General features: G+C 31.7%; 1 protein-coding gene across 2 annotated transcripts in view; it reads right to left on the bottom strand.

Annotated features, from left to right (window-relative positions):
- The window catches only part of Ncc69 (sodium chloride cotransporter 69), a 49,818-nt gene extending 38,395 nt beyond the window's left edge, over positions 1 to 11,423 (bottom strand). For both annotated transcript variants that reach the window (XM_070635908.1, XM_070635909.1), the window contains exon 1: positions 11,267 to 11,423. The gene's annotated coding sequence lies outside the window, so the exon portion shown is untranslated. The remainder of the gene's footprint in view (positions 1 to 11,266) is intronic.
- Positions 11,424 to 16,134: the final 4,711 nt, after the last annotated feature.

The raw sequence follows: 16,134 nt of genomic DNA, 5'->3' as shown, positions 1-16,134 counted from the left end.
TATTTTCCATTATTAAGCCGCATGAAACATTATGAGAAGTCAATAATTCTTTTAAATTGACTTAAATCCACTTTAAAAATGACTCCTCAAATTTTTATACCAAAAAATTTCTTGCACTAAAAACTTCACGAAAATTGGCTAAATAATTTTGATTATATTTTATATATTTCTGCTTCATTATTGAATACCTATCCACAAAAAACTACAGCTCAAATCACAGCTGAAACACTTTAAATTATTAATTAAATATTTTTTGACTAAATCACTAAAAGGTTTACAAAATACTAGCGTAACATATATGTTACACTGAAAATGTTGTCAAAATCCTAGCGTAACATATATGTTACATTTTTTATCAGCGAATGGTTAATGTATTTAATTAAGCTTTTTGTGTGTTATTAAGTTAAATTTGATTACATTTGGAGATAAACTTTTAATATCTTTCGATTTTCAGTTGAAAATGTGGCCTAAAATAGGAAAAAATTGAGTTTAAAAATCAGAAAATTTTCGACTCAAAAGTTGAACTTAATTAACTTCACTAATTTACATAACTAAAAGATGTACGTTAGAAAATTTACCAGTTTAGACATTGACAAATGTTAATTATTAACCAGATATTCACTTAAGTCAATGTATAAAGAGAATTTAAAGAAAATAATTGCGTTACATATAAGTTACGCTAGTAAAGAACGGGTTAATTAACTTCACTAATTTACATAACTAAAAGATGTACGTTAGAAAATTTACCAGTTTAGACATTGACAAATGTTAATTATTAACCAGATATTCACTTAAGTCAATGTATAAAGAGAATTTAAAGAAAATAATTGCGTTACATATAAGTTACGCTAGTAAAGAACGGGTTAAAAGCCATCATTTCAATAAAATTCACATTACAGTTCCAAGATACAACTCAGTCTCTACACTTGAGTCATTTTAATTGACAATTCAACAGGTTTTATTTTTTTTTATTGTCAGGCCAAAAATAAAATGTGGGAAGGAAAACTTTAGAGCACAATATGCAATACTTTCACTTTCATTTGCTGTCATATGAACTCAAAATATATAATGTCGATTCCATTGAATTTTTATTCAACATTTATCATTGACAGTTTTGTGCTTCTTCATTCCTCCCCTTTTTCCTTGTCACAATGTATCGTACGTTGACTTCCCAAATCGGCAACAAAATATCTGCAGTGCTTTCAAAAATTTTTTTGCTCCTTCTGTTTTGTATAACAATTTTTAGCGCATTTTTGAAATTTTTTTCAAAAAGGTAGCTTAATAAGACACTATGTATGTCTGTTCGGCTGACGTTAAAAACTTTTTATCTAGACATCGTAGAGAGCTCGGAATGGTTTTAAAAGATCAGTTCTAAAAAGTTATTGCGGCCACGGGCATTTAAAAGTTTCAAATCTACGCATAAATGCTATAATTAACAAATTTTCATTTTCATACACAACAACAACAAAAACATCAACACGTTTTTTCATTGTTTTACAGTGTTCTTCAATGTTTTTTGATGTTTTTACAGTGTTTACTGAACAAAGTTTGAATTTTTTTGTCCGTTATGTGATTTGAATAATGAAAATCCGTTAAATCATGAACTTCTTAAATTTCTAGTATGGTGACTTAGAATTTACTGGATCTTGCTTTGTGGGTCTGGAAGTGATCTGGATCTTACTGGATCTGTTTTTTTGGTAGGAAAACTAATATCTATTACTATATCTCTTAATCAATTACTGATCGCTGGGACAAAAATGCGCTTAAGTCCCTCGATCAATAACACGAGGACTTTTGTAATTTTTTTTTTATGAACTTCAATGTATACAGCGCGAAATATTTCAAGTGGCATCACATTGAGATTACATTTTTTGTTCCTCCTCAAATAAATATAAATGCGGGTGGAGGAAAGAAGCGAAAAACATATAGCGAACATCAGTAGCTGCAAAGAAAGCAACAAATCATAAAATTTAGATGAAAAAGCAAGTCGCACTTATGTCTTACTTTTTTTGCAACATAAATCTTGTTGATTTTATGAATATTTCTTGTCACCCATGTCGTGTGTGGGACGTACAAAAATACAAAGCTTTGAAATTGATAGAAAAATGTTTGAGCTTTTATAGAATAAATTGTTTTTGAGTTATTTCCAGGGTTATTGCTTTTTTCAATGGAATTTATGGATACATTACATCCCGATAGGCACAAGATGTAAAAAAAGTCGGGAAAATAGTGTTACTGAGATTTAAATGATTTTAAACAAAGCCTAACCCAGCATCACTTGGAGGCGCTCTAAACTAACCCGATCGACACAAATGAAGAAGCTCTTTTATTGCACGATCAATAACGCCAAATTGGAGTCACCTCAATTAATGCCGTTTAGTCAAGTTACAAGTGCATGGTTCTGTCATCTTCATTACAAAAATTCTTTAGGCTATAGCTCTAAGCTTCAAATCAGTTTCAAACAAAACTTTAAATTTATGTGCCTGTCAACTGCTTAACAATTATGATGATAAGGTTAATTAATAAAAGTTATTACTTTATTTTTATCAAACATAACTTCCACTTATAAATGCACTTCTTATTTCATGACAGCTATTCAAACATTAAATACTATCAGCGGCAAATAAGCACTTGAAATACGGAAATACGGAACAAACAAATATTGGGTTTTAAAACATATTATTGAAATTCGAAACATTGACCTTGACCTGAAATATTTTATACTTGAATGATATAAGGTTGTGTAAATTGCTGGAAGTTCTTCAAAATTTTAGAATAAGGTTCACTTAATTCAGTGGTGGGCAACTTGTGTGCTGCGATACACTAGTGTGCCGCTAAAATTTTTTTAAAAATCGCATGAACCCTATGCAATGTCCTGTTTCGGTCGAGGCTTGCAACTAAATTGTATCACCGCGGACTTAACGTAACGCTCTTATTAGGGAGTAAAGAGAGGGGAGGAGGAACAAAATGTCGTTTTATCGCGGTATCAAATAAGCAAACCGTCCCTAAATCAGTAAATAATTTTAGAATATCTAATCAAAAAAGTTCCCAAGTCCAATTAATAAAACATTGATTCCTTCATAAAATTTATATTTTAATCCACTCGATGGATGTTCAGAAAAAAGCTATTAAAATCTTATCTTTACAATTCTCACAAGACTCGTAAAAAGATTGATTCAGTCGTAAAACAAAAAATCTTTACGTGCTACCTCAAATCCAATTTAATTTCAAGTTAATGGATGAGATTCATAAAAATTATTAGAAACAAAAAAAAAAGCAGCAATTTCTAAAACAATAAAATTGTTTCATTTATGCTTAACTCTTCCAGCATTGCTGAAAGTCAGATAAGTGAAAATATCTTTGTACATCTCAGTGAGCAACTGTTGCGATAAATAGATGAAAAGAAGTTTGTTTATTGTTATCAGATCTTATTCTCTTTCCTTGTCGCTCTCAACTTACTCACTTGTGTAATTCATACAGCATTTGACTAAAAATAAACATTTTCATGGAATATGATGATGAAAATATAGACCTGAGCGTTTATTCTTCCATGTTTCACCCAATTCTCATTCATGATTCTATCCACATATAGAAAATAATGTGAATGATGTCAAACATTTTTCCTCAAGGAAAACACGAAAGGTTAAAGACATCCAAAGAAAATTGAGAGGAAATTATTAAATCAGAGCACAAAAAAAATCGATTAAATGTCTGTGAATGGCAAAAGGGTACTAAAGAATATTGAAAAGTTCTCTTGAACTCAAGAAATTGATCTCCTTATTTATAAATAAAAACAAAAAAAATTGAGGTTCATGTCTTCTTATTGTGTTCATCATGGAAAATAATTTCATCTTCCCACTCTCTCTTACTTGCAGCACCCAACGAATGCCATATGCTTAAGCATTAATCGAAGAGAAGACATTCTGTGTTTTCTCTAAATTATTTTCAATATATAATAGACATTGTGTAGAGAATATAAAAGAAATGTCAATATTTGAGACAGTTTGTACAGGTGGGTGTAGCTAAGGGTTCTCGAGACCTACTTATTAATCGGACAAATCGGATCTCGACAAATATTGAGATCGTGACTTCGAAGAATTCTCTTGAAATCTCTGTTTGGTATACGTCTCTGTCTCAATCTACGTCTCAGTCCCAATTTACGTCTCAGTCTCGATATACGCCTTAGTCCCGAACTACGCCTCAGTTTCGAATTACGTCTCAGTCCCGATCTACGTCTTAGTGCCGATATATATCTTAGTTCAGATATACGCCTCAGTCCAGATCTACGTCTTGGTTTTAATCTTAATCTCGGTTCCGATCTACTTTTCGATTCAAATCCCGGTATATGACTCGATTTCGAATATTCATCTAAACCGAGACTTCAGGGTACTCACATATATATTTCGTAAGATCACATTGTATAAAGATAGTGTCCAGCATTAAATATTTGCTATGTGTCTGCTAAATATTTAATATACCCAAAATATTAAGAAGTAAAATTTACATCAAAATTGCATTCAATTTAAAATCTTATGCTAAAAATCTGATGACGTCTGACAACAAAGTCCTTCAATTTTACAATCAGAAAAGTATATTTTCATAGCAACTTTAATCTGCGTTTTAATATCAATTCTAACATAATCCCCATTCTCGTTTTCATTTCATTATAATCTTATAAACATAATAAAGATGATCAAAAAATGTTTACACGTAAAGTGTATGCAGACAATGCAACAGAGCAGAAGTGAACAAAGGTAAATTAGATGGAATTTTTTTCTTCTCTCTCGTCTGGATAAAGAAAAAATGCTGAAATATCAAATTTAGAGTCAGTCGGAAGGGAACAAGAAGAAACGAGTATATCTCTTTTTGAATCGAGTCAAGCTATTTGTAAATTAGGTAGAGAAAATTTTTTTGTCTGTATGCTGAACTGATAAAGTTATTTTAGATAGGGATTAAGCACGAACTATTTTTCAGTGATCTAATAATGTCTAGGAATCTTTTTATGAAGCAATTGACCCGAACAGCTTTATACTTGCATATTTCATTTATTTTCTTCAAGATTGGTCAAAAACAATCTTCATGTTGCCAACATTGCAACTTCAAATCTTGTCTTGAACTCGATAATATAGTGGTGCATTATTGACTAGGCTGTGCTACTCGGGAGTGATTTGAGTTCACAGAGAAAAGGAATCTTTGTACCTTGATGAATTTTGTACCAATAGTCGACTACCAGTTTGTCTCTTGTGCAGATAAATGGAGATTTGGAATCGGCACTATGAAAGTCAACCTGAACATCACAACGTGTTCGCTTGGGTACCGGTGCATCACCGTATTAACGGCAAGATTCAAAGTTGTATTGCACCTTGATGGCAAATTATGACGCATCTTAGGGCAAAAAATGAGAATCGTCGCATCGTACCGATCGGGTACATGGTAACCATATAACTGTTATGGTCGATAGAATCGTATGCATGGGTACAGCAGTGGCTTTTACAGCAGGAAGAAATGTTTGACCCTAATTCCCCTTTTTTGAACAAAATTCTTCAATTTGGTTAGAATCTAAACTCCTGTTCTTTGAACAGTTTGAGTAGTAATGATCTAACTAGTTGATGACAAGTTAATTCTAGTTGATTTCTAGTACATATTAATGTCTCCTCGGACGTACTTACGGCTAATTTTTGTTCATTTATACGGTGAAAAATGAAATTTGCCACATTGTGTAGCTCGGGCTGCAAACACCAGTTCAATTCAATTAGCAATAATTGATCAAAAATTTCAAAACTTTTTGTTCAAGCTTAATTTAAACAATCCCAAAAAACCCTGAACTGTAGACATAAATGCAAATATATTCATCTTTTAGATTATCTATGATAAGAAGTATATTTCAATCAGGTTTTTTTTTTCAAGTGACAAATAGTTGTAGTAGTAGATATAATGGAGAAAGAAGCATGTAGAAATTTATGCAAATCAAAATTCATCTATTTATTTAAACCAGACATTTATTTGCAATACTTGTGCATTCACAACATGATTCTTCTTATTATTGTTGATATTATTACTTTTATAGAGGAAATGAGAGAAGGAATAAAGTATAAAAAATAGCAGATTGTGAATTTTATGTTTATGGCTAACAGAAAACGAGTTGCTTCTTTTGACTATAAATATATGCTATACATATTGTATGAATGTATATGAGAAGAAAGCACAAATTCATAACTGTTCTTCATTTCTTAATATATTTCATACTGAATGTAACATTCTCCTTCTTGATTCTCACTCTGCTTACTAATGCACAACATCCTTTCAGGCCTTGAATACACTTACAAATATCATAAAGCATCATCAGCAACAGTATAAGAAGACTTGCTCTGCTTGTTCTCTTCTTCATTTAAATCAACTATTTTTAGGGTAAAGAAATGCTGAAGGTTTTCTTCCATTCTACTTCTTATTCTTTATCAATTACCTTCTGCTCGTCTTTTTATTTCACTTTTTTTCGCGTGTGTTTTTTGCTCTGCTTCTTAATTCTCTTGAAAATTATACATTTTTTTTTTGTGGTCAGTTATTTAATGATTCTGAGATTTTTAGCAATTTTTGAGAATGGAAGTTGAGTCAATTCTCTCATTTTGCGTTTTGTGTTTAACCTTTATACGTTTGGAATGATTTTGTACAGGTGGTCAATGCGCAATTTATGTAACTTAAGCTACATCTGGCTTGGCTATATCACGCATCAACTCTACCGTCTATTTGTCAATACAACAAGTTGGACTAAGTGAGACGAGGCTCTGGCTATCACAGAGTGCGTTGATCTAGTAAGCCGATATTCTTAATTATAAGCTAAGGAACAAAGGTAGATCATGGATCACAATTGATGTACGGTCATCAAAGTAAGTAAGTCTAAAATACTCTTACGCCTTATTGAACGCTGCATGACCCAGGGTATATCAATATATCGTGCCTAGCCGTAATTTGTGTGTCGAGAATCACACAAACCGAGTTGGTGGAACTAGAACAGCGAAAAAGCATCTGAATTCAATAAGACTTTCCCTGGGATCGAACCCGAAACCTTTGTGTCGATTGCTCGATTCCTAACCAACTTGACCATCGCCGCTTTTTCGTTGCTCTAAAATGCGCTTACTCTAATATCCACATGAGTCAACCTTTGTACTATTAATAATCAAATTGATTCATCAGTAATATGTATGAATTTTTTTTGTTCATTCAATTCCACGGATTTGAATATTCATTAACTATCTCTAAACATACTAATAGTTTTTTGAACTCATACTAATGGAATATTTTTGGTGATTTGCTTCATTGATTTCGTGAGAACTTCAGATACACTCATTATAATATTTTCACTGAAGATGTCTTTTGAAAATTTTCCGTAGCTGCACAATCTATGTGTCTTAAAATTTAAATTTATGTACGGTCAAACTAACATGTGGCCATGGTAAAAGGTCTAAGTGGCATCTGAATCGCATAGTTTCCAAGTATTGGCATTATAATGCCGTGACAACATTTTACTCGGAATTAAACTACTTCTAAGTTGTAAGAGTGCCCTTCCGCATAACATATCTCAAGTGGGATTCAAACTCACTCCCTTTCGATTGAATGTAAATGTTCTTTTCTTGTCAAACCTCGTTCTCTATCCAGTGCTCATTTAACAACTCTAATCGTTTAATTTCACCATATAGATATACATTTTATGTAGAATAAATTAGCTTTTTTTAGCGAGAGTACTACAAATTCCATTGGGCTTCCATAATGAGCCATGTGTTGCCCGAAATTCACCATCACATTCAAATTAATCAACTCTATCTACTTAAGTCAATGCTCTATCACGTGAATATCTTGCTGTATAAAAAAATATGCAAATTAATTTTTTAAGTATGTCATAAAAAATCGATTGATTTGTTGAAAAGGAAATACTTGCGAACATGAGGAATTCTGATCATGATTCAGAGTAGATCTTATTTTGGACTTGTCCAATTATTGCGTATTTCTAAGAATTGACTATGTACCCGAGTGATATTTTGCTGTCACATGTCCACGGTATCTATTTGATGTTACTTATAAAAGAGCTTTTGTAGTGCCTGCTTCATGTTAGTCACTCGGGATAAGAATCTGACTTATTCTTGTCAATTTTCTTTTGAATCAATATAAATAGTTAATGATGCTGTGTCTGACCCTTAATTATTAATTTTAAAATTCTCAGACAAGAATCACACAATTTGAAAACTGGAAATGAAGCACTTTATTCAGGTTGAACAAGCAAGTGACAATTGAGAAATTGAGTGACAATCACATTATCACTGACATTTAATTTTTCTGCGTCCCTCAAGTAGCAAATCATTGTGTATTATTATATTCGAACTCGAAGTTGCTGATGTACCAGATAATTGGAGAAAATAAATATATAGCTATATGACTTTTAAGTATAAGTTATTGCTGACCCGAGCAGCAGGCAATATTGAACTTTTGAATGTTTTATGTCGCGATGGAATTTGAGGATCGTTTGATTATTCACGATTATGGAAATACTTAAGCAATTTAGCAATTCTCAAAAAGATAATCTTTTGGAATAGAAAGCATCCTACCTGGAGTAGGAGCAAAAAATAAAAAGCTTTGATTTTTTGGGTTACGAAATATGTGCCGTATGATATTGTATCCACGACATTTAATCATTTCTTATATACGAGATATAAAAAGATACTAAAATATTTTGCATCGCAGTCGAATAGGCGATTAAGCTTGCATTGCCAATATAATCCTACTACATATTTATAAGGAGTCATTCAACAGTGATGTCTTTAAAAAGTTGAATTTTTAGAATTTTTATGCTAGTCACTTTAATTTATTACACAGTGTTGGACACAACTTAGCTTCTGGACACTGCTATGTCACCGCAATGACGGCTAGACATAAAGGTATCCTGATAGCTACCTAACGAGGTAAGAGTGCTCAGACGTCCACATGACGTAAATGTTTCTTGATGACCACATGACGGCTGTTGCCGGCACATTTTTATGACCACATCATGCTGTTTGTGGAATTTGATTCAAACCCCTTTTCCCTTATCTCCTAAGTATCGGTCACCATAGGTCAATGACACCAAATAATAATTCAAAAATGAGCCCTTGAACTTGAAGATTAACATTCATTTACTCGATGTATTATATTTGAAATGATCATTATGACACTATATCAATCAAGTAATCTTGAAGCTTCAACAATTCTCAAGAACCTTACAAAAGCCTTCATAAATAAGTCAAAATGAAAGGGAGTAGTTTGTGCAATTCTTGACATTATATTGTATTAAGAGAAGTTATTTCCATTTTATTATTTATCGTACTTCATCTCAATTCGATTAATTTCAATTCATTGAGACACGAGTTGAATATTGAGAGATAGACAAATTACGAAACTGTTCCTTTTAGAAAATGAAAATTATGCCTCGGATAATACTTTATTGCTTTCGCCTTGCAGTGCAATTTACATTTATCGTGTTTAATGTTTTTTTATGTTTTTTAAATTCCACAATCACAAATGTAATCAAGCATCTCGCTTTCTCGATTTACATAAATTTATATTTTCTTAATTAATTTCATTTCTTTTTTTTGATTTTTTTGATTTTTTTCTGAAAATCTCTCAATTTTTTACGAAAATGATCACGAGTTTTTAATTCCACTCAATTGGAATGGACTCTTTTTCTATCACAGTTACACAAGTAAGTATCAATTCTCTCTCAATTTTTGAATTTCACTGATTGATTTAAATGTTAGAGGAGATGACACATGCTTGTCAAAAATTGATTGTGAGTAGAAAGAAGAAGATACAAAATAGTCAATAGGTCGATATATTTACAATTTGTCAACAAAATTTAAAAAAGTTACGACTTGTTTACAGAGCTCAAAGTCGAGTTGCATTTTATGTCTAGTCGTGTCTACTTTTCCGTAAAATAACCCGAACAGACAAGGAGTATGCTTATGACTTTGCTCACAAAATTGAGGATGTTAATTCATAATTGATTGAGTAAGCTCATTAGCATGCTCATTTAGGTCAGTATGCTCATTGCATGTTTGAGTATCCGAATCGACTTCTAGCTCTGCAGTTATTTATTTACATTGATGCTAATCCCTATCATTCATAAGGCGTGTTCACTAGAGAGTATGCTCATATAGTATATTAAAGATGAGAAAACTTTCAAGAGCATGCTTTTCGCCTGTTAGGGAATGAGATAAATAAGGAATTAAACCATAGCTCTATTGGTCTAGTGAAAGGTCGACTGGGTCTGAACAGTCTCTAGAGATTGACATTTGAAAATATATGAAGAATAAAATACAAATCTTCTAATAAATATACCCGCTATGCCATTTCCAATACGTTACCCAACTAGCACAAGTATAATTGATCCAAAATCCAGCACTAGATTAGCGTGGCTCTGCCTACCACTTAGATCATGTCAGAGTCGAGTCGGTCTATTGCAGGAATTTAGATATTTTAAATCGACCAATCGACTTGTTTTATTCGAGTTAGCAAGAGGACTAAAGGTTAGGAGCTGAACCGAAACGGTAAATTCCTTCATAATCATGAACAAAAACTTCAATTTCTCAAGAAAAAATCAACCGTAATCGCACAATCCCATCAAAAAAACTAGTTAAGTGTCATCATCATTAATTTTGTAAATTTTTAAAGAATTACTCATGAATCCCACACGAATGTTTTAATTGGTAACTGCAATAAATTGCAAAAAGTATCAGATATGGACGAAAGATCAATATAAATGAACAAGTTCAATTAATTAAATTATAATTTTATGCCAGAGCATGATAATAGCTTAATTCCTACCTACTTAAAAAAGTTTAATAATTCTTAGTCTGTTTTATGTCTGCAAATTTTCCGTTCAATATCACATAAAAAAATACAAAATAAGAAGCATGCCTTTTTACACCACCTGAATACCACTCAAAAATTCTTCTTCATTGCCTCAATGTGTATACAAATATTGCCAAACAATTTCAAGACTCATTACTTTATAGCAAGAAATTTTATTTTTTTCTCATATTCAAATCACGAATTGGATCTGCATTTTTTCAGCCTCAATACAAAGTCATTGGTATAAATATTTTTGAGTATTAATCACTTATCGACATTTCTCATCCTTTCCATATAATTTAACTTGATCGGTGAGCTGGCAAATATGTTATTTATCAACAAAAATATCACAAAAATTTCATGTCAATAACAGCATGATGGAATTAATCACCTTTTATATACCTCACTTCACTTTAAATTAGTACAAAAAAACAAAAAAAAATATTTAATGTTAGTAATTTGCACCAAATATGGGAGTTTATAAATATAAGTTCCAGTTTTGATAATTTCACGCTCGAAGAGTCGGATCGCGACTAAACTCGCGAGCATTGAAACAATCGTCTTTATAGAATACAGAAGTAAAAAAAAATTCACTTTAAATGAGCAAATGATCGAGTAAAAATTAACTCACTTATATGTTGTGAGAAACGAACACACACTCTTGGAGAATAAAGTCAGTTTACTGCTGAGCGGGAAAAATGTAAATAAAAGAAGTCGCGAAAATAAGCATGTATATTCAACTAAGCGCCGCGCACTGTTGCTTGTATTGATGATGAACATGTGCTCTTTGCCGACTGCATATTCAGTCATTTATGAAAAGATTTCTTCTTCTAATCTCTTTATTCTCCGGGAATAAAATTTTCCTTCTTTTTATATTAGTTCTATACACATATAGAGGCAGAATGAGAGAGAGTCATTAAAAATATTATTGAGTATGTGTGCGGTCTTTTTTTTGCCGACTCTTTGTCTAAAGTATGGAATTTTGGCGTTAAATCTAGATATTAATGTAGCTTTACTTCTTTTTCAATGAGCTCAGTATTGATTCAGAAATTTTTTGGTTAAGTTTTTTTTACTGAATACACTTCTGAAGGAGACAATTTCGCTTTTTTTACTGAATTCACTTTTGAATCAAGTCTGTTTTGACTCTCTTTTTTACTTTTGTTTCCAAACTCCTTTTTACTGAATACACTTCCGAAGCAGAAATTTTTGCTTCTTTTTTTACGGAATTCACTTTTAAATCAGAACGGTTTTGACTTCCATTTTTTACTGAATACACTTTTTAAACAGAATTTCCGCTTTTTTACTTAACACACTTTTGATTCTGTATGAAGATCTCCTTATTAAGCAGAATTTTTTTTATTGAATACACTTTTGAAGCAGAACTGTTTTGACTCCCTTTTTTACTGAACTCACTTTTGAAGCAGAATCTTCGCTTCTTTTTTACTGAATTCACTTTTGAATCAGAATTGTTTTGACTCGCTTTTTTTACTGAACATACTTTTTGGCTTCCTTTTTTATTGAATTCACTTTTGAAGCAGAAATTTTGCTTCTTTTTTACTGAATTCGATTTTGAATCAAAACTGTTGTGACTCCTTTTTTTTACTGAATAAACTTTTGAAGCAGAATCTTCGATTCTTTTTTACTGAAAACACTATTGAAGCAGAAACTTTGCTTTTTTCACTAAATGCACTTTTGAAGCAGAATTCACTTTAGATTAAGAATGTATTTATTGATTGTTATTGAACACACATTGAGTCCTCCTTAAAACGGATTTTTTTGCACACTTATTATACTAAGAAAAAAAGGCAAACAAAGTTTTTAAAATTATTGCACAAGCACAGAACTTCTAGAAGTTTTTACCTTATTTGTAAGTACATATTGGAAACAAAAGTTTTGTTTACATTTTTGCCACACAAAGTTTCACTTAAAAAAAGTTACAAATTGAAATTACTAGGTTGTCGACAGCGTGACAAAATTTTTACGCCTCTAAAATAATACAAAAAAAAGTCAACAAATGACAAGGAAAACAGTTGGAACTTGAAAGTAAAAAAATATGTGAGTACTTATGAGTGTACAAATAGTTCGTTTAGTCGTGAAAAAATTTGAGAGAGAGAAACAATAAGTAATTGAGCATTTATATAGGCTACACATATTGTTATCGCATTGTCAACATTTAAATGTGTGACGAATAATTTTTGCTTTTTTGCTTCTTTACGGTCTTCATTCCGATAACTCCTAAATAGAAGTGGAAATGACAAATAGAGAGGCAACACAATTAATTGGCATGCAATATAGGTTCTAAATTATCATATTTTGCAATTCTTACAATGACTTTCGTTGTCGCTATTGTTGTACTTAGTCATTAATTTAATTCTATAGAAAGTTCAAAGCACCCCACGCATGATACTATTTTAAATTGTCAATTGTGTAATCGTGTCCAAGGTCTAGACACTTTGGTATTTTTTCAATTGAAAATTAAATTGCAATAATTTCTTAATTCCAGTGAATTAGTTCTTATTTTAGATCAAGATTCTTAAGAAATCATGTACTTTAAAGTCTGCTGAATCATGGTCTTTATTTAGAAAAAGATTCGGTGCTATGGAATATCCAACTGTTGATGACGCACTTTTCTCTTAAAAAGATATGCAGATTCCACGATCAAAGGTGATATTTGATACATAGAAATTTAAATATCAAGAAATTCTCAGACAAAAATATCTTTGGGAATCCCAACTTTTATTTCCTCTTCTCAACATTATATAAGAACTCATCATGTCTAAAAAAATCAATATTTATAAGTATTTTGATTTATTGATTAGGATAAAATGTATTTAAATCAATGAAATGACATCAGTAGCCTAAAAGGCAGAACATTTGAATCACGTGTCAAAGATCCTGTGTTCAATCCCATCATGTCTAATTTGTGAAGCTCTTGTTCCAATTAATCTTTCTAGTTCCGAAGCTTAGTTCGTGTTTTGGATACAGTTTGCAGGGCTTTGTTACATATGTGTCTCCACATGTGTGTCTCCATTAATAGTTCTATACACATGGATGACTTTTTTAAACGGAATCTTGGTTATACGAATTGTTACTAGGTACATTGAAGGGGGTTCATCAAGTCTTATGACGTAATTGTGTCCATGCGCTATACAGTGCCTGCAAGTATCCTGATCCAAAAGTTATGTAGTCTTAAAGATGTAATACAATACCTAATTAATTATAACGTCAGCAATTAATCCTAGCAGTCAAAAAGAATACTTTTCTAGTATATTATAACTTAGACTTTTAGGGTAAAGCTGGGTCCTTCATACATTACCTAAAAAAAATATATTAAAATCGGCCAGATACTCTCAAGTTCCTAGCACTGATCAAGGTATTCTCCATCAATATTTCTTTAAATCTCCGTAATACCCTCCTATATTGACTAATATGCGCTGTTTATTTACAAACATTGATTGCCTACCTTTAAGCAAGTGTTAAATCTAACAGATATTTTTAGAAATATTCATAAACAAAAATATTAAGTCATTATATTTTTCACCCCCAAATTAATTTACTTAGAGTGCATGTAAACATTATAATGAGTAACATGTATATATTAATAATTACTGTGCATGTCATTGAATATGCCCATTAGTCATTATTTATATACATCTTCATTTATAAATCTGATAATAATTTGCAGATACAGCTATATAATTTTACGTGATAGTGATGGAGATATTATTAAATAAATTGTAATACAGGACAGGCTATAAAAAATTACAAATTCTTGTATTACAGCTGGTTGATGAATGTTAAACATGGCTCATCGCAAATGGAAATTTTATGTCATTGTTAAATTGATCTTTTGTTGCGTAACTTAGCGATGGATGGAGTTGACGACAAATTTAATGTGGATTCGAGTTGAAAATGAATGGATTGTCTTTAAAGCTGTAGTAAGCTTACTTACTTCCTTGGCTGGGGTGCACGAGGGCTCATTACCGCGCCTATGGAATGCCTGAAGACAGCTCTATCCTTCGAAACCTTCTGCCAGTTCGGGATACTAAGGACTCTTAAGGAATTCTTCGGATTGTAGTAAGCTATTTTCTCATAAACCCGACTCAGTACATTGCATGACCCTCGATACATCAATGTAATGTATCTAATCACAATTCGTGTGTCGCAAGTCACACAAACCGAGTTGATTTGGTTAACGCATTGAAAAAGGACACAAATTCAACTACACCTAATCTAGGATTGAACCCGGGTCATTAAGAAAAATCTAAAGGTACAATTTAGCATGAATTATTTTAGATCCAATTTTTTCATATCAAAGACCCCCTGCAACTCTCCTGATATCATGAATTCCTTTTAAAGTCAACAAATACCAATTTCTTTAAATTCTACCTTAATATAGAAAGCTATGTCTGGGTTGTTAGCTTCAAGCTCCTTTATTTTTGAAACACAGAATTTTGAACACATCTGGACTCACATTCTCTTTACACTTCAATTTCACTTTCATACTTCATTGAATAATATGGCAACGACCTAAGCAATTTCCTCTGTTTTAACAAATTGATCAAATTATTCACTTTACCTGACCTCATGATACATATCTGAATATTCAAAATAAGACATAATCCCAATTAATCCATGAACCTGTGAAAATTCGTCATAAACGGTTCAACGTTCCTACACACAAAGCCACATATTTTAATCACAACGTAAAATTCTCTCGAAAAAAGCATATCTAGATATGAATGTGAATATCCCACGCTAGTGTGCTGATAAACAGAATATTTTCTCCAAAATAAATAAGTTGAATACAAAATTGATGCTATTTTTAGACACAAATTTTTATGATTTTTGAAATAAATATGGCAGTGAGTTTTATTTACTTACCGGAGATGAAAGCAAAAAGAAACATTTTCGGCACAAGATGTACAGACCATTCGTTACCGACTCCATTAATGTCAATTTCTCCTCATCAGCAATATCAGTAACTACTTTCAAAAATTGACTTCTTCTTAACGAGGAAGGAAGAGATATGCCGATCACGTATTGGGATTATAGGCCTATTAAATTGTTAAATCAATTACAATTGTGCGTAAGTATTCCTTACTTTGAATTAGATTTTCCAAGTATCCATGGGATTTAGATAAAGGTGAGAAAAAGGTCTTCTATATACAATCTTAACCCACTTGTTTACTCAAGGGAACATCATTGCACGATTGAATAAACACAGAAAAGACAGTTTTATTTGACTAGAATTGGATG

Source organism: Chironomus tepperi, unplaced genomic scaffold (genome assembly GCF_022539635.2).
Source record: "Chironomus tepperi strain 1889 unplaced genomic scaffold, CSIRO-AGI_Ctep_v1 contig_100, whole genome shotgun sequence".
Classification (NCBI taxonomy): domain Eukaryota; kingdom Metazoa; phylum Arthropoda; class Insecta; order Diptera; family Chironomidae; genus Chironomus; species Chironomus tepperi.
Note: the sequence above shows the minus strand (reverse complement) of the source record. Positions and strands in the feature narration are given on the sequence as shown.